The sequence below is a fragment of the Lonchura striata genome, chromosome 7 (assembly GCF_050655825.1).
Source record: "Lonchura striata isolate lonStrDom1 chromosome 7, ASM5065582v1, whole genome shotgun sequence".
Classification (NCBI taxonomy): domain Eukaryota; kingdom Metazoa; phylum Chordata; class Aves; order Passeriformes; family Estrildidae; genus Lonchura; species Lonchura striata.
In genome coordinates, this window is record NC_140709.1 from 3,696,021 (window position 1) to 3,716,093 (window position 20,073).

The 20,073-nt window shown below is 41.4% G+C and overlaps 1 long non-coding RNA gene across 2 annotated transcripts in view; it reads right to left on the reverse strand.

The window, feature by feature from the left end:
* Window positions 1–14,971, reverse strand: part of LOC146766866 (uncharacterized) — a 35,521-nt gene extending 20,550 nt beyond the window's left edge. For both annotated transcript variants that reach the window (XR_014956489.1, XR_014956488.1), the window contains exon 1: window positions 14–14,971. This is a non-coding gene — a long non-coding RNA (uncharacterized LOC146766866). The remainder of the gene's footprint in view (window positions 1–13) is intronic.
* Between the last annotated feature and the right edge of the window lie 5,102 nt (window positions 14,972–20,073).

Consider the following 20,073-nt stretch of genomic DNA (forward strand, 5'->3'; position numbering starts at 1 on the left):
ACTCACTCCTTACCGCTGTTTTTAAGGAATTTAATGTTTCTTTGAAGATGATGCACTTTGTCCCGTGTCTCACATGAGACTGAGGGAATGGTTGGAGGCAGCTGGATGAGCATCAAAACCTGCTGCCCCCATCATCCTTTCCACACTCAAATTCTCTGTAGAAGAGGAGCTGAGTCAGAATTACGAACCAGCAGAAAACCAGTCACTTGTTTAACAGCACACCAAGATAAGGGTTTAAGGTAGATCTTCCTGAGCCATCACCTACAGCACACTCCCCAAAGACCAAAAGGTTTAAGACACAAACAATAATCTCATTTTTACATAGATACCACTCTGAGTTTGTAAGGAAGATACAGCACAGATACAACAAGTCTTCCTACAGAGCTGCCTCTTCACCCGAATCTGAATCATACAAAGGTACAAAGACTGGTGAGAGAGCATTTTTGATAATGAATAGGAACAAGAAGTCAAAATATCTCATGGGAAAGATATTCCAAAAAATGATGAGTGGGAAACATCAAAAGCACTCATTTGAGTGATGTTGAAATAATATAGAAGGTTAATCTAATATATAATTTAAAATAAATACAAACCCAAAATTACAAAATTGAATTGAAACATTTGTCTTGTTAAGCTGTTTTGTTTCCATAATATCAATGGGAAATATTTTAACTCCTTCTGACCAAAATTTTTACCAAAAAAATCATACTCTGAAGAAGAATTTCCAGCTTAACAATGCAAATACACTCTACCCAACAGTAAATTTGCAAATATTTTTCAGTCTTGTATAAAGATCAATATGTTCTCCAGCTAAGTTCTGACATGACTCTAGTTAGAACATATTCAATATTTTCCTAGATAATCCAGTATAAAAGGTGAGTCCCATTATTTTTTAGGAAGACACTCCTAGTGTCTTGGAACAAATTAAACCTTCTCAACATTAGCAAATTTGTGACTGTTTACGTCACTAAAATTAACTTGAAGTATAAAGATATTTTCACCTCCTCATTCACACACAAGAGGAGACACATGCTGAGAAAAAGCTGCAAGCTCACCTGGATTGTAACTTGTTAACTTTTTTTTTTTTTAATTTAAACAACAGAAAAAATTCCAAATAATAGGACAGCTAACATAGCCTGGGCTATTTTCTCACCTTGCTTGAAAACACCTCCAAATAGTTCTTCCATAAAACTGCTGGTTCCAAGTTCAGTCGGTGGAGTTGCTGCTGATAGACTCCAGAGAGTTAAGTAGCACAGAAATCATGGGCATTTGCCTTGTTTCCAGATGGTAAATCACAATAAAGAAGGTGAAAACAATGTTATTTCCCTCTCAGAACATTTTTGTGGAGATAATTGCTATCGTTTGCAAAGTACAGATTTCATGAATAGAAAGTAGTAGAGGTCCATATGACAATGACTAGAAGGAGATAATCTCAATGAGAGGGTTTTTACTTAAAATAAGGGACATGTTATGGAAATAGTTGAAAAAACCCTTCCCTATCACAAAATACATTATTTTTTTCAACACATGGAATAGCAGTAGAGATGTTTGATGCACTAAGCCGTTTTCCGCACATGACCATTTCATTATACTCCAGAGGTGCACTTTATTTATTACAGGTGATTAACAACTGTCTTGCACGACAGTAATGAGGGAAAAGGGCCACAACGTGGCTCGTGCACTGGAGCTGCCTGCAGGATAGTGGCTCCTCCAGCTGCCTCCCGCAAATTGTGGGTGTGCCAGGGAGCACAGGGGCTCCTCTGGATGTGGTACCCCAAAAAGGGAGCACTGAATGCTGATCAGAGTTTAGGTTCTGAGAGGATTCTGGTGCCCTTTCCTACAGACTCCAGCAAAACCCCCCAGTCTGGCTGCAAAGGAGGGGAATAATAGTGCCCATTGTGCTGCTGACATTTCTCTAGGAGGGGGTGGCTCTTCACTAAGCAGTTGTGTTTCCTTATTTAGTTCTCGGCCACAAGCATGGATTTCTGCAGCCCTTTTTGTGTGTGCTTTTGGGAAGCAAAAAGATGAGGAGTTACATTTTAAAAGCCTTGGAGACAGTCAAAGCACGTGCACTGATGTGATATGAAAGTCCATGGCCACAGGAACCACTTCAGGACTATGGCAAGGCTCCTGATACAGCTCTTAAATGACTGATGATTAACTGATGTGCTCTGGTCATTCAATCCTCGTTCTACTCAGCCTTTCAGGCAGCAACTATTTCCCTCTGGGATGCCTTGCAGGTATCCGTGCTGAGTTTGTGAGAATGTACGAGGTCATCACTTCTGCAATGGCCAGAGCCAGGTGAAGAGCCTTCAGAAGACCTCAGGAAGCCACGGGCTTACACCTCAGCTGGGATTTTAAGCAGTTCACATGCCCTTTTTGAAGTGATCATTTCTAGCTCGTACTCAGGGTGGGTTAGTGACAACAGCACCTTCAGCGCAAAGGCTGAAGTTCAAGCCAGCAGTAACAGGACTTGTATAAAATGAGTCAAATCCTACACAATTCTTTGCTCTTGGGGAAAAGAGGCATTTTTGGGTGTCTTCATAGCTCATTAGCACAGTTTCTACTGCAGTTAGCTCTACTGCACAGCTCCCACTCCAGCCACATCCTCCCAAGCCCAGGAAAACATTCCAAAGCTATTTTACGGAAGAGGACATAGAAGCTCTTTTAACAGTGGGATCCAAGTCTATTAAAAGCCAATGAGATGTGCCGTCCAGCGAGCTCACCAAAGTCATGAAAAACTGGTGTCAGAGCCAGGGCCAGGCCACAGCAGCTCCCAGGGCCTAATCTGTGCTCAGGCAGTCTGGGATCACGGAGATCTTCCTGCTGTTAACTCCTGAGAGGTCACCTCCAGGCACACACCGAGGATGCTCTGCTCCCTTCCAGGCTCCTGCATGACAAAACCCAGAACAAGGGCATCATTCAGGGGAGCTGCCATTGGAGCTGGGCTGTAAAGAAAGCTGTTTCAAATAACAACCAGGGAGTCAGAGAAGTTGTGTCTAACCACATGTCTGTTGAGAAGAATATTATGTGGCATTTATCAGCCCCGACAGGAGCTTGCCTCACAAAACTGGTTTCAATATAGGAATTTAAGTATATGGCAAAAAAGAGAGGGAATATAGACACTGTTTTACACAGGGAGAATTTCTATCTGTTATTCAGCTGTAATTTTAATTGACATTAAGCAAGAAGAACCACAAGAATAGAGCAAATGTCCATTTCTCACAGCACATCTAGCTTGTGTAGGATTGCTCAGGGCTCATATACCACCAGTTTAGAAACATGTGTAATTGCTTATGGTCAGTGTCGAACCACTGCCAGATCACACATTAAACAGATAACCACTATTATTATAAAAGCAACTTCCTTGACCTCATATTTTGGTCTGGCTCTGAATTCCTGTCCTTTACCAGTTTGGTTTGTTGCATTTTGCCAGCCTTCTGCCTCTACATGTCATTTTCTACTCCTGTAAGTGACCGGTGCAGTGGAGAGCTCACTCTAAAAATGCCTATTTGAGCACATGAATAGAATAAATTCAAGAAATATGATCACAGTTGCTCCTGTAATGTTTTTATAAACACAGAGTCTCTGCTTTTTTATTATAGTTAAGGTACAGTGTGTTATTTGGCAGAGGAATCTGACTTGAAAATGTAAAAGGTTCAGGCAACCACACATTTGGAAGTAGAAATCTTTCCTTAAAACAAGGCTCTGGTGTTTAAACATAGCAAAATTTCTGGAAACTTCAGTTTCTCAAAGTCTGCCAAAGCTCCAGTCACATGTAACATATTCTTGGGGCTTACATATAATGCTTCAAGTAATAAACAACATCTTGTTTAGAGCAGGAAGGAGAAAAAAAGGGGAAAACATTCATTAGGAGTCAAAGCTCTATACCAGTACTAAAAACAAAGCAAGTTTCTTGCACTGAAAGCTAAGAATGACTTTCATAATGGATTGAAAAAAACATTTGAGTACTCTTCACACCTCTAAATATTGAAGTTAAAATTGTAGCTTAAGTTCTTACAGCAATTAAATAAAGTATTCTATAAAAGAAATAAAATACACTCACTGAAACACACTCAGGTTTTCAGCAATAGAAAGAAAAGTTCTGATCATCCTAATTGGGTAACAGGATGAGTTACACACTGTACATAACTATAGGTCATCAGCAGCCCTTCAGTGCTCCCTGTACAATTCATTTATCGTTCATTTTTTATTCAGGAACAAGGCTGTATTAAAAAAAAAAAGTAAGTTGCTTCCATAAGAAGGCTCATCGTGCAGAATATTCACAGTTTAAATATATGCACAGTCATCTCTACTAGTCAGACACCATTTCAGTCCTCTCATCAGAATGCACATTAACAGAATGAATTTGAGATACAGAAATAGCACACCGCAGCCAGGCCTGGAGTATGGGCCCTAATACCTACCTCCCTGGGATCTAGTCAGGTTTAATTAATTAATGCTTATGAAGCACTATGAGCTCCTCAGATCATCACTTCAATTCATTAGCACCCCCATTTGTTTTGTGTCCCACTTCCCCCCTTAATTCAACAGTGAATTTCTTTTGGAAAGTGTTGCATTTACAGAGTAATGAACAGATGAAAGAGTTTGGAGTGATTCCACAGGAGTATAAAAGGGAGCAGGAATCCTTCCCCTTCCTTCCTGCTTGAGTCATTCAGCATCAGGTCTGAGAGGAGCATGAAGCTTCAGGATGTGTAATGCTCTTCCAGGAGTCACCCCTGACCAAAACGGTGTCAAAATGCCCCAGAAAATGATGAATGTAAGGATTTAACATTAAAACAATTGGTTTTAGTCTGGAAAACTTCTCTGCTTGCATTTATGTTAATTAAAGACAGGCATGAGCCACAAAGCTCAAAGGGGTGTGGATGCAGGCACTTGGTTCTTCCCTCATCTCTAATAATTATTAGATACATTGGATGGAAATAGTTGGAAAGAAAATCAATAAGAGAATGAATCAAGAAAATGAATGGCAATTTCAAATACTTACGAGTATAGGATTTCACTCAAGGCCAAGACAAGATAAAATTAGTAGTCTCTATTAAAACAAAACAAAATACAGTTTGATCAAACTTCCATTCAGTGGAATCTTGTTTAAGGACTTCAGATTTTGGCATTGAATAATTTGGGTTGCAGAACTTAACAAGGAAGAAAAGAAAGATTGTCTGGTGAAACTCCAAGGTTGCTATAGGCTTTCCAAAGAGAAACCAAATTAAGACAAAAAAATTACTAGTGGAAGAAAAGCTGATAAAGAAGACTAGAATTTGATAATGGAGAGATTTAATTATTCAGGTATTGATTGCTATGATAACTGTGTGGAAGCTAACAAAGTTTGTTTGTAGCTGCAATGCTATTAGTCTAGTAACTGAGCCCTGTGCTTGGAGCTGGGCATGTGTGCTGTTATAAAATTAATTTTAATTATAAAATTTAACTGTAATCACATTTCATGTCAATATAGGTTTAAAAGTTAATGATAGAGAGTTCAAACTTCACTATGATAAAGATCCTCATAGATTTAAAGGATAAATCAATGGAAAACATTCTTATCAAGAAAAGCATGGGAGATTCACAAAGTGAATAGACTTGGGTAAAAAGAACAATTAAAGCCCAAATATGCTTTTATTATTCATTTAAAGAGAAACTCATACAAAAAACAAAATAATTGATACATCCAATGGTGAGGGAAAATGTGACAATATACAATAGTGGCAATCTGAGAGTACTGAACCAGGGAAAAGCAAATATGCTTTAGTGGGGGATGTTTTGTGATTATTCTGATTAAAAAATTCTTCCTATTGGACTTCATAGTTATCACCTCATCTTTCAGGACTCACAAATACAGTTTCTCATCTAGATATTTTTGTTGTTGACATACAAACCAAGAGCTTTGCAGTTTATAAGTGGGACTGACCTCGTGCAGTCCCATGACCAGAAGAGTGGTCTGCAGCTCCATATGTTGTACATTTAAATGCTGTGATTTAATCAATACACTGGTATTTAAAATCCAGTTCTGCCCCATCTCATGTTTTTGCCATGAGAGCTTAGGGTGGTCCCAGGTGGGTCAAAAGTTTTCCTATCAGACTTGCTTTCTCATTGAGCCAAGAAAAAAATTAACTCTTTTGTCAAAAACATGATTTTCTTTCAGAGAGCAAAACCCAATTTTCATTTAAAAAAAAATTAACTTGGAAAAAAATTAAGGTTTGAAAAATGTTTCTGTTTGGAACCATAACCACAATGGTTTTTCCTCACCATGATTTATAAGCCAGACAATAATTCAGACAAAATATCTGCAAACTTCAGCAGAGAGGATGTGGCACCCAAGCTGCAGCACCTTTTAAACAGGTCCAGTTAGATCATACAAATTCTATTCGTTTTAGTCTTAAATTTTTCATTTGGTTTCAATTCAAAGGGAGGGACTGTTTCCTGTGCAAAATGTTAGCTTTCCGATATTAAAATCATTCTAAGCATGAATCTAATATTAATCAACCACTTACTGTATTTACCAGAAATTGCCAGGTTCATCATTGTAATAGAAACATCTGCAGATGGGAACAGAAATCTGGGAGAGATAGTAAACATCCTAAAATAGTCAAATAATGGAAAAATAAAGCAGGAGAAACTGCTAGTCCAAAACAAAACATTGCATACTACATAGAATTTAGAATTAACAATTTAGCATTAAAAATATTTTTGCAGCAGCAAATAAAAATATACTTCTTGAGCCAAAGAAATCCATAAGAAATGTGGGTAGAGACCTGTAATAAATCAGAAATGTTAAGAAGCACCCCAACAGTCATTTTGATGTCTCGGTACAGAAGCAAAGTAAGCACAGTGCATAAGGGTTAACTCCTCAGCTCACATAAATCAAGTTAACACCATTTAAGTTAGCAAAATGTATTCAAAGTCAAATTCATTTACTCCAGCCAAAGATCTGTCCCTAACTCTATCCGTTGCATTTTATACTGCATTAACAATTTTAACATAGTCAGCTTTAAAGCCCAATATACTTCAATATAATCTCCATTACATACACACTCTTTTATGTACACATGCATATGCAGAGGAATATATACATATAAAATTATTTTAACTTATAATGTAAACAAATTAACATAACACAATTTGTAGCTATGAATAACAGAATAGGAACGGTTTTGCTGGATTTAGTGAGGAAACACACTGAAAATCCTAATTTGAGTAGAGTCAGCCAACCTGGATTTATGGGCAGGAAATCTTGTTCAAATAATTTGCTGGAATTTTTTCAAAGCTATCCCTGCCAAAGGTAAAAGACAAGAAAAATACTCTGGATGGTATACAATATGCCTAGACTTTCAAAAGAGTGCTTGATAAGATCCTGCACTGGAGATTACCAGCAAGGTACAGAGCCACTGCATAAATGATAACAAACTTTAATGAACTGATAAGAGTCTGCAAACAGCATTCACCGAGTGACTTAGAGATTGGCAGTCAATACAGGGTAGCGCCTCGGTCAGGTTAGGAGCTTGTCTGGTCTCTAATCTATGTAAAAGAATTCAATCAGAATATCAAAGGTAACGTATCAAACCGTGCCGGGGACATAAAAGTGACAGCAGCAATTGTCTCACCCGGGCTATAAATGCGAGATCCAGATCAGCAGCAAATGCAGCATCAGCAGCGCCGGGAGCGCAGCTGGGAGAGCAAAATAAACAGGTTCTGCTCCTGCAGGGCCAAATGGGAAAAGAGGCTCCTCGTGGGCACAGGGCTGCCAGGGAGCTCTGGAGGTGCCATGGAAGGGGCAGAGGGTGGGAAACCCAGGTGCTGCTCCCAGAGAAGGGAAGGGCTCAGGGAGCAACTGGAATTACAGCAAAAGGGAAGGATGAGATAAGAGGATGCTTTGAGTCTTTTAATCCTGAGGAGATGGGGAGTTTAGAGGAGATTAAAATCTTTTGAAATAAAAAAATATTTTAATTTTTTTTTTTTTTAAAGCCAACGTTTTTTCTATTCTAATTTAATGGGTGTTTGAGTAAAATTTTCCATCCCAGGAATATGATTATAGCTTACTGTAAGGATGACAAAACCAGTCCTGTGTCCCTTGAACCCAAGTGCTACACAATTTTGCAGCACTGCAGTCTCTTTCTGCCCCAAGGGTGGCAGATCTGGTTGGAAAGGCTCAGCACAACCAACAGACAGGAGGACAGGTCTAAAGCATCAGAGCTGATTTCTGAGCTGCCACAACTCAAGGCAGTGTTGGAGGAGCTCCACAGCCTTCCTGGTGCTTTTTCAAAAGCACCAAAGAGATAATGGCTCAGAAATCCTATTTATAAGAATGTCTCCTCCTTGAAAAACCACAATTTGCAGTCAATTTCAGTGTTCATTGAAACTTGGAGAGCTTTTGGGGACCCTGGACCTCATTCCCAGACCAATTTTTTATATTAGGAATCGACCAAGTCCATGAAATAAGCTGGCACAGGCTCATAAACCCCAAGAACAGGGCTCCAGTCCAGTGGATAGGTCTTTCACCTGACAGAAGGACATGTCTTCCACTAAATTTCAATGCAAAAAGTGAAAGAATTGCTGAACAGGGCTGAATGGACCCACTCCAGCATGTGAGGTTACCTAAAGAGTTTTCACTCTGGTAACTGCACAGAATTTCAGCAGGTATTTAAATTAAACCAGCAGCAGCTAAGAATGGGTTCTGCTCCTATGGCTTCACTACTTTTATCAACTTTTACATTTCTTGTTTCCTCAAACAACTTGCCCAACACGAGATGGAAACTCTGTTGCCATTACTGACACATCTACTTCACTCAATTTAATGGATATTTTTTTCAACACCAGGACTAAAATGTTTAGCCTCATAAGGATTTATCAGAACTGTACCAAGATTAAAATTTCAGCTTATTATTACACACATTTCACCAATTATTCCTTTATTATCTTTATGGAAGGACCCTCACAAAAATCAGTCTGATTTTGTGGTAGTCACTACACTGACTTCCACTTTTTCAGACCAATATCTTCAAACAAGGGATAAAAACCCAAGGGATTTTAAGGTATGAGTGCCCAAGAGATGCCATGAGAAATGTTTTTTTACATCCCTCATTGCCTTTGTCCAAGCCTAAGGTGGAATTTTCAATTCCTTTTTGGATCACCAGCTCCCTGGTAAGGCTGGAACTCTTAGATTTTTACTGGGTTTTTTTTAACACTGTGGATGCTGGATATAAACCTGAAGCTTTATGTGTCTCTCAGATAGTGTTTCCTGATTAATTTTTTAAACCAGTTGCACGTCCATGTTTTCATTTCTGTCATAACTGTTTCTTCACCTGCCTGAAACCAAGAGATTTCTAATTTTTCTTCCGTTTCCAAGTTTCTCAAAGTTCCCTGTCCACCCAGCACTGCCATCATAGTTCCTGAATAAAACCTCAGTGTTTCTCAACAGGGTGCAGAATTTCTTCCCCTAAACAACCTCTGCTAGCAGTGCCTCTTTTCTCAGGGAAAAATCTACAAATAAATAAATAAATAAATAAATAAATAAAACTTTCTATTCATCATAAAAGCAAGTTTCTTCCCTAAGCGACAGGGCATGGCTAGATATCAGAAATAATTGTTAATATATCGGTTTTCTGTGATTTTAATGCACTTAAACAACAAATTTAAGTGTCTTTTCTTGATCTTGCATCACAGTGATCTACTTTGCCTGCTTTCCACTTCATGCTTTACCCAAAGTGTTTTTATTTCACCAGCCTATCAATCTTTGAAATTTGAAAATCACTCAGGTTTATCTGTGACTTGTGTTTCTTTCCCCACGGTTTGTGTTGAGAGCTTTAATGACATTCTCCTTTGAGTTGCCTCAGAGGAAAGGAAAGACCCAGGTTTTTTCACATGTCTGAGGAAGCATCTGTATGCTAATACACTCTCAACTTTGCAAGCAGAAAATTTAAAGGGAGATGGTTTTTAGCAAGTGGAGACCAGCTAGCAGTTAGAAATCTTTGTAATGGTACCAATTTCTTGGGAGATTTTTTTTTCCCTCCCACCAGCTTTCAAGGCTATTTTTTGACTTTACAAGATCATTATAAGTTAATACTTGACTCCCAAAAGTCCTGCTCCACCTTAAAAATTGTGTTGAATCTGTCAAACATCAATTTTGAATCAATGCCAATTCAGTATAAATAAAGTGTGATATGGACACTTCAGCAAAGGATTGCCTGCAAATCAAAAGGGCTCTTGTCACACACAAGGAACATGATAGATTTATCTCCAGTAATTCCAATTCTGATCACCTTTTCCAGAGAAGAATTTTTAGTGACTGAAATAGGAATAAGATACACAGTAATTATTGTTTCCGGCTGTTGAAGATACTTTATATAAGCAAAGGCTGAGCCTAATCATTTTTTAAAAAGACCTAAACATTAATATTTTCATAATTAGGTCGAGGACTGAGGTAGTGGCTGTATCTGGTGAGTTTAAAAAGGAAAAAAAAAAAACAGATTATGCCAATTAAAAATGAAAGGTCTAAGAATAAACAGTGAATTCTTGCAGAGGATCCAATTCAGAGCGTAGTAGGCATTATGTCAAATAAAAGCACGGAGTGAACTGAAGTATTAATGAACAGAAGAGATAGCCAGACATGTTTACACAGGCAGACAGGGCTGGAGGATATATCGACAACGTGGGGAGGTGTGTTGTAATAAACTTGAAGGGGGACAGACTTGTTGGGCCAAGTGTCCCTTTCCTGTCCAGGAATTCCTCATGTCCTCATTACCCTTTCACCTCTGGACAGCTGCAATATTAAAATCTGGCTCCTATCTTAAGGAAATTGAGTTTAATGTCCTTAATTTAGTCCCCAGCCCACATATATCCATATCACAAAACAATCATACAATTTGGCTCGACGGACAGCGGCTGCTGAGGAAAGAGGCTCATCCTGGAATGGCAGGGCTGTGGCAAGGCAGGCCCAAGGCCTCTATAAAGCATCTGTGCAAAACATGCCCAGTACATTCACACTTGTGAGAAACCATCTTATTTTCACTTCTTCCTTTCCCTGCTATCTTTTGCACGCAGAGTTTTAATTACCAAAGCATTTTTCACGTTGCCGTGTCGTGGCAGCGGCCAAGCTGGACGAGAACAAAGGTGGTCTTTTGGTTTCCTCATGTTTTCTTCAGCTCCAAGTGCAGCCCCAACAACTTGATTCAGCACATGTCCCTTCTCTCTGAAGCACGGAGGAGGGCTGCAGGGTTAGGTGCTGCATCCATAGATTACATAGCAGGAAAAACATGAGTGGCATATTTTGGTCCTGGGGATTGATATGCAACACTCCGAACACCGAAGTCAACTGCTAAATAATCTGGAGTCAGAAAGGGGCAGAGTGGTTGTGGAGGGGGAAAAAAAAGGAAAAAGTGAAGGGGATAAAAATTAATCATTGAAAGAGTGTTATGCTTTATGTTAGTAAATCATTTTAACTAATTAATTACATCATATCTCCAGCCAGGCTTCTGATTTCAAATCTTCAGGAATTGGTGGGCAGGGATGTAAAACACACTTGTTCTCTTCATCTGGAAAACATCTATGTTGCTCATTTTCCAACATTACGGGGTTTTTTTCTCTGTATTTTTCTTTCAGAATTTTTTTATGCCATTGTGATAATTTTCTTCTGATCTGTTTGCTTACCAACATAAGGGGCATAAAATAGTGTAAAGAAGAGTATTGGTATAAATGTCAGTGTACTGGGTGCATTTTGGGATGAAGAGAGGGGTGTAAGATGGAGGATAAGTCTGTCAGCTCGCAGCAGACACGGCTGATTTGTAAATAACAAAATTGTAGGATTTATTCCTTTTGATGCACTGCACTTTTATTAAAAGAAAATCCCTTGGAAACCTCTGTAAATGGCATGAAACATATAATTAGACTTAGCTTTTTTCACCCTCTGCTTATTTGAATGCTCCGTAACTTCAGCAGTGATTCAGTAACAACAGATTTTATAGAAACATCTGACAATGAGAACAAATATTTGCAGTATTTTCAGTCTCTGCTCTGTATTTCTCTCTGCAAGGCAGAGCTTGCCTTCCTTGTGTGTGGATCAGCGTCGCTTTCCCTGCTGCTCACACCTCCAACCAGATCCACTTTCCAACACTAAATATCAGATGTGACTTTTTACCCCTCGCCTCCTACCTCTGAATTGCCATTCTACAAATTCCTGTCTCCAAATTCCAGGCACGGACCTCCCAAAAATGAGTGCCACCAGCAGGCAGGCTTTGGCATAGGCAAAACCATCCTTGCCAGGCACAGCTGGGAGGTGATGGTGGCACAGGAGCTCTCTCAGGCATTCACCTGCCCCAAAAGCAAATATCCAAGGCTGTGCTGTGGCTGGATTTGTTCTCTTTTCCCTGGGCTCCAGCACTCCTGCCCTTTCCCTGCTCTGTAAGGAAAGAGGTTTATACACTTGGAGCCAGCCCAGCAGAGTCGTTGGTGTAGATGAGCAACAAAACCATCCAGGATGGACCTTGCTGCCCTGAGCCTCAGCACCAGCCCCCACAGCCATCAGAGCAACCTGTGGAACAAATTAATATCACACTCTTAATATGTGCAACGAGTTGGGTCCACACCAATGTCTTTACTTTTGGGGTGTGGCTCAGTCAAATTTTGGGACAGGAGATAGGGACATGGAGCTGCAATTCCTACCTCCTGAAGCCAAGGAGATCAATGCTCACAACAACCAATTATTCCAGAGACTGTGTTGCTCCTCCCCAGCCCAGAATTTGGGAAGTCACATCTATTTAAAACCTCTTTGTCATTAAAACCATTGGCAGGTGGGCCCACAGACATGTGGACCCTCTTTGTGAGCGTCAAACAGTATTCCCATATTCTGCCCTTTTTTGGACCCATTTCCAGCCTGTCAGAACAAGGGGAAAGAATACAGTCAATATAGTCGCTTCTGAATTAAAAAAAAAAAAAAAAAAAGAAAACATAAAAAAGATAAAAATAGCCATTTTTAGAGGGTTTCAGGTTGAAGGTTGCTTGTCAGAATCCAAGAAGAGAGCAGCAGTTGTTCTGACACTGCGGTTTTCACATCCTTGTCAGAGATTTGAAGCAGGATAGCTGATGTGTGTTAAAAAAGGATGGGGAGGTTTAAAATAGTTTAGATGCTGCCTGGAGCAAGTTTGAAGAGATATAGTAAGGAGCATTGGTAGGAGTGTACGTGCACCTAAAACCATCCATGGGGGGAAACAACTTGTCCAACTGCTGGTACCTCTAATTCAATTCTGACCTGAAACCCCTCAAATGACCCCGAGAAGAGTCATGAAATTTCCCAGGAAGCATTTTTAAAACATAAACTGGGGAGGGAGTGACAACATGGAGAACACTTTCATTGCAAGGGAAAAGAAAAAAAATCTCTCTCTGGTTTTTGACAGCTCTAATAACCCAGAGTCTAAGATTTGGGCTTGGAAAGGAGCCAGTTGGCCAAGCCTCTATCCACAGACAGGCTGGAGATGATGCTGATAGTCAGAGGGAAGCAAACAGAAGACCTGGCAAGTCCAATGCCACCCCTGACGAAGGGGAAATCTGCCAGCTCCTGGGGAAATCTGCAGTTTAGGTGTGCAGCAGTCACTGGGTTGTGCCTCTGCTTCTCCTGGAATCTGATCCAGTCTGCAGCCACCCACAGAACGGCAGCAGTTTCCCAGATATTGGGCAATTCTGTACACAAGGAAACTATGCTGCAGTGGCTAATTGCTTTGGAAACTATGCTGCAGCAGCTAATTGTTTCAAATCATTTGGGATTTTCTAAATATCTTCGTAACCCTTGTGTTTCTGTAGATTTTAAAATATCCAGCTAATCTCCTGAAGTCGTGTAGAGAAAAATATGTTTTCCCTGGGGCGGTGATAAGAAATAATTGGGGCAATCGATCGAGTCTGAAACTTTCAGATGGACATCAAAATGTCAGCTTTGCATCCAGATTCTTTGCTGCTAATTTCACCTCCATTAACTTAATCAGGAGTCAGTGGGAAAAGCAGGGTGACACTAAGAAATCCAGGGAAAAGGAAATTTGATCTAGTCCCAGCCAGGTAGCACAGGGGCTGCAGTGTAACTGTGGAATTTATATTCATCATTCAGCCTAAAGCCAAACCAAAATATCTCCATGTTAATAAATCTTCCACAAAGTTGTCCATGGGTCTCATGAAGGTGTGACAATGTCTGAGGGGCACTGGATGATGTTCTTGATGTCCCATCCCTGGAAGCACCCAAGGTTAGACAGGGTTTGGAGCACCCTGGGATAGTGGAAGGTGTCCCTGCCCATGGCAGGGGTGGAATGGGATGAGCTTTAAGGTTCCTTCCTACCCAAACCATTCTGAAATCCTCAGCACAGGATGTCTTCACCCCAGACTGCCACTGGTGTGACCCCAACCCCAGAAGAGATGTTTCCCTTTACAAAGAATTGTGGGAGCATCTCAGGGATGTTTGCTTGCTCTCCTGCTTCTAGGACCAAAAAAGCAGAGGTTTAACCCCAATTCCCACCTCATCCTTTTGCAAACCATTGCTGGCATTGCCACCACCCTGATGGCCAAAGCAGTGGCAGTTTTGGTCAACAAGCTCAGAGCCTGGCCCTCCATGTGACAAGGATTGCTCAAGGTTACCACTCTCACTCTTACAAACCCCTCCTAGAATGAAAAAAAAAAGGAAAAAAATCAAGAAAAAGAGAATCTGTTATCACTGAGCATATGCAACTGCTAAATATCCTATTCAGTATAACTTCAGCCTGTTCTGAGAACTGAGTTTCACAGTTTCTTTATGCAGTATCTGTCTGTCAGATATTGCCCACTACATTACCATAGTCTATATAATATACTCCCACCAAAAAAATTATATATATATTTTTTTTTTGGGGGGGGGGGCATATTTTTTATTACCTGCTGTGAAAAAAAAAATGTTGAAAGCTTTTATTTTCAGTTTGTTTGTGTATGTCCTATGCTCCCAGTATTAATGGCACTAAGGAAATTTGAATAATTTCCTTAGTGCCATTAATACAGGGAGCATAGGACTCACTATGATCAATTTATGCCTCCATTTTGATGTAATTTCTCTAATCTGATAAATATAAATAGTGTATTAATTTTAGATATTTCTAGAGCAACCATTACCTTAGCTCCTCAGTACGACATCATGGAGCCAACAGGCTATACACAGAATATTTAGGCTCTCCGTACAATGAAAGGTGCCCCTAAATAAAATCCTCCAAATCTTTAATTTCTTTATCAATCAAATTCTCACAGAAGTGAAGGCATCTCCTGGGGTGCCAGGTAGGCAGTATTGCTGTAACAACCCATGGCCAGAGGCAGTGGAGCAAAGGCTACTTCTCTCATTCCTTTATTTCATTTTTCTACCTTTTGGGTTCTGGTTTTGTCCAGCTGCCCCTTCCTCCTTTCTGTTCCCTCTGTGGCTGAGCTGTGCTCACACCAGCCCAGCGCTGAGCAGGGTTGCACAACAAGCCCCATCCCTTGCACCCCTTTGCTGACCAACTTATAACTGATCTGCACTTCTGCTGTTCCTTTATCACCACCAGCTACAGCGAGGTGGGGTCTTGAGGGCTACGATTTAGGCATATTAAATTTTGTCAGGAAAATAATGATGCTGGCTCACTGGGAGGACACAGTTAATATTTATATTAAAAGTTCTTGATGTTTTAAACACCTCAAATTGAAACAACCTTTGATCTTGTCACTAAGTGTCGTGTAAACAAGGCAGGAACACTGTGTATCTGAGATATTTCTTTATGGTTTCCTAGCTTAACCTCACATGGGTTTGGGTATTGCAGGGAGACCTCACCATTGCATATAAGAAAATGAGGCCTAAATGTGCTCATATCCAGAGGATTCACCACCTTATTAATGCATATATGTCATGCATAGATTATTAACAGCTTCACAACTAGAGAGGAACTTGCATTTCAACAAACATACTTTTACAAGTGCAAAGAAAAAAAGTTTTGCATTAGGATGTTACTTACTTCATGTCTTTGTCCTGGGAGAATGCAACTAAAGAAACCACATTTAAAATCAGACATTAGATATGCAAATATGTGTTCAGATCAGAGATACGAAAATTATTCAAATGATTAATTATTCATCATAAAAATGTCAATTAATAATTCTGAAGCATAATAGGCATCTTTCTAATGCATCTTTATTTTTCAAGCTTAAATACTGTTGAATCTGTGTTCAATTGCATTCTAACAAGTTTTTAAAAATTCAACAAAGTAAACAACCAACTATAAACAAAAGTGAGACGTGAATTTTAATCACTGCCAACTGAGCCAAGAAATGTGGCCGAACTTCAGCATTGATCCCAGAAGAGAAGGAAAAGCATCTCCATCCCACAGTGTGGGACAGTGGATGGAGGATGCTTGTCCCTCACTTCTCTCTGCCCAACAAGAAAAGAAATTTTGGGACCTGTGGATGCTGTTCCCCTGCTGCAGGCACACAGACAGACGGCAGCTGAGCAGCTCTAGGCCATCAGAAGTGGCTTTATAAATGACAAAATTAACAAAAACATATGAGGAGATTCACTTTTAACGTTCAGGGACTCACACAAGATCAAATATTACAGTGATCTGATGGTTAGAAATGCCCAGGGATAGATAAATTAAAGCCAGACAATCTTTTCCTTTGCTTTTGGCTCGTATCCTATCCCTACATAGGTTTTCCGCAGAGGAACTCAAAAACTTTGGGAATGTTGATTCAAAAGGTTTCTTCCCAAATACCTCATCAGCGGGTGGGGGGAGATTCGTTCCCTGACCCTTTCTTCCTCTCCTCTGTGCCCTCTCCTCCATGTGGAAATTGGAAAAAAAATAAAGGCTTTGCTTTCTAAATCTTGGTTTATAGGGACACCTGTACTGAGCAAAAGTATCCAGCGGCATCTTGGGCCCACATGGGGCCTTCCCTGCTCACAAAAATTATTCCAGCCTGTCTTATCCTCTACTGCCACAGGTGACTGCAGAAAATAATCCCCCCAGCATATTTTTGTGTTTGATTTGGGGGCTTTTTTGCAACCTCAGAATTCTTTCTCAAGGCAAGGACATCTTCTACACCCCAGAGGAAGGAGCATGGGAAGCAGCCAGAACCCACAGGGATCCCAAATCTTGCAGGAGCAGCTCCCTCAGCGGAGCAGGGCTGTGGGGAGGGAAGGATGCTCTCCCCAGGCTTGGCTGCAAGTGGGCACATCTCATCTGGACCCCCTACATGGGGATGTTTAATCCCTGATGTAGGAAGGGTTGCACACCACAGGGAAAATAGTCAATAGTTCTGGCTATGAAAGACGTGAAGATTTCAGAGCTGCTAAAGTGTATTTAGAGGTATTAAACCTCAGTCTTCACCAGCCTCTAAAACGTATTAGCCAAAATTCACCAGCCAGAACATCTTTGTTCCTATTCCCTCAGTTTTCCTCCTTCCACGTGGTGGGCAAGAAAACACAGTCCCCGTTACTCATCCTCCACCGGGGAAAAAGCAAACACACCAAAATAAATAAGGCAGTGAATCATCCCCTCAGCCCATGGCACCACATCCCCATAAAGCCACCACGGCAGAAGGTCTCAGCAGGAGGCTCAGGTCCTGCAGGGCCTGTGCTCCAAAGCCCTCCTTGGTGGCCTCTCACCTCCCCTCTCAATCAGAGCTGGGTGCCTGGGGATCACAGGGAGGTCTCTCCTTACACAACCCTTTTCCCATGGCAGGGTTTGTCCCTGGCAGCAGGATCTGACCTGGCTGCCCCTACAGATCCACACGGTGATGGGAACATGGGCTTATCTCCAAGGGGCTTATCTTCATCACAATAGGTTTTGGTGGAGCTGGAGGCAGGACTGCTTCTCCTGTGGCTTTAACCAGGCAGGTCTGCACCAGGATCAGGCCACCCTCATCTCAACTTGCAGCATTTCCATGTAGGAAAACCTGAGGAAAAGGGGATAAACCTGCACTCAGAGAACTGCCCTTAAAACCATCTCCAAGCCACAGCACTGAGAGATACACACAAGGAGGGAGCTGGGGTTTGTGAGGATATTTTGGCTCTGCTTGCTCTTAAACTGATGGGGTGGGGGGAATAGGATGTGCAAAAGTTTTAAAATAGAGCAGGGACTAGGATCTGCATGGGGATGCTGATGGAGCAGGGACAGGGATCCGGGCTGCCAGCACCACCCCAATAAAGGCAGGATCCATAGCCTGTCATTATTTCCATCTCCTAAAGAAGCTGCACACCCGTTATTAGTTCAGAGCCGGGCAGGAAATCATCGCCTGGATTAAGGTTAAATTCCATCTCGGAAGGGCTTAGCTGATTGCTAAATGTTTATGTCCAGTGTCCAAAAATTAAAAATAAAAAAGAACAACAAACACTCCCAAATCTCACATTAAAATAGCATCTAATAATGTTGGGTGCTATGTCAGTCCTGCGAAGATCCGAGCAGTTTTATCGCTCCGATGCAAACCCTGCTGAGGCACATCAGAGCTGGGGAAACTGTGAGATTGAGGGCTGAAAGAACAGCCAGCAAAATTATGAATAGGGATTATCTGACAATGCCGACATGTTTCTTAAAGCCCTTGAGCGTCATCACACGCTCTGAGGGTTTGTTTTTCAGTGTGGCTGCAGATAAATATATTTTATTGATACACCATCGACAGCACTCCTGCCTATTGCGAGTCAGGCTGCAGCCTCTCGTAATCTCCAGTTCATCCCCTCGTTCTGTAATCTGGAAATGTAGGAACAATATGTAAGGAGTTTGTAAAGGGATTAATTTATTTTGAGAACTTGTTGGTTGGGTTTTAGGTTTTCTCCTTTTTCTCGTAGAAAACGTGGGTGAGTGGAAATTGAGCAAGTCAGTAATTAGCATTCACTTTTTTCTTTTCCTTTCTTTTTATCATATGCATCTAAATTCAGTTTAGCTCTTTAAGGAATTGCCAGACTGCCCTTGATTTATAGGCAGTGCCTTCTGGATCTGAGAGGATCTAATTCAAACTAATAATACTTGAATTTGATTTCAGGATATTTGCGCTGTGCTATATATTTCATTAAGATATCATCATTCTCTGTGTGTGTGTGTATGCGTGTGATATGCCTCTGTGTATCCAGGTACATTTAGGCATGGAGAAATCATGCATCCTGCAGGAAAATCATGCTGGCATTTAGAAAATAGTGGCAAGAAAACTTTTAACAAAGCCACGATGACTCGTAGCAGGGAGCAAAAATAGAAATATGAATAAAAATAATAAATATAAATAAATAGAATCATTAAAAAGATTAGGGCAGCCTAGCTGGGGATTGCAGCGGCAGCAGACGGCCAGAGCCTGCCTCTCCCTCCCCACTCCGCCTGCAGCTCGGGGCTGAGGAGGGGGACACCCGGAGGTGCCACCTCGCAGCCCGGGAGGACACTTGGACCCCCCTACCCGGAGCCCGCCCGTGCGCTGCCTCCCCCGCATCTCACAGGGTCACCCACTCCCGTCTAACTACGAGATGACCAAAAAAAAAAAAAAAAAATCCCCCAAATTCCCAGGCAGATGTCGGTGGCTCTGATGAGCTGCACAGACACCCTGCGGGGGGGCCGGGGGGTCCCTTCCTTGCTTTGCGCTGCTGATCCGCCAGGAAGGTGCTCCCAGGACCATTTTGGAGCGCGATCCCATCGCTGTTGCTCGCCCTCCACTTCTTGCTTTGGGCACGCGTTCGGTGCACAGTTCAAGAGCAGTTTATCTGAGCTTAATGTAAGTAAAAGTGCAGTGTGGGATCAGCGTGCCATTTGTTTCGGTTTTCTTCGGGAGGGGGAGAAGGAAAAATAAAGAAATAAAGTGCTGGAATAGGCTGAACTCTTGTCAGAGCAGGGAAATTGTTTCGCAGCTCTTCAACGCAGCCCTTTGGGCAGCCTCACGTTTACCTTGGGAAGGGACCGCGCGAGTGGGCAAGACGCGAAGTTTCTCTTTGCAGGGAGGTTATTTGCAGCTCCTTCAGGAGGAAGGAACGGCTGCGGGCTGTGCTGGAGCCGGGCATGAGCGGCTGGAGCCCAGCCGGATCTGCCCCCTTTGCAGCCGAGCGCCTTCCTCAGCATCCCC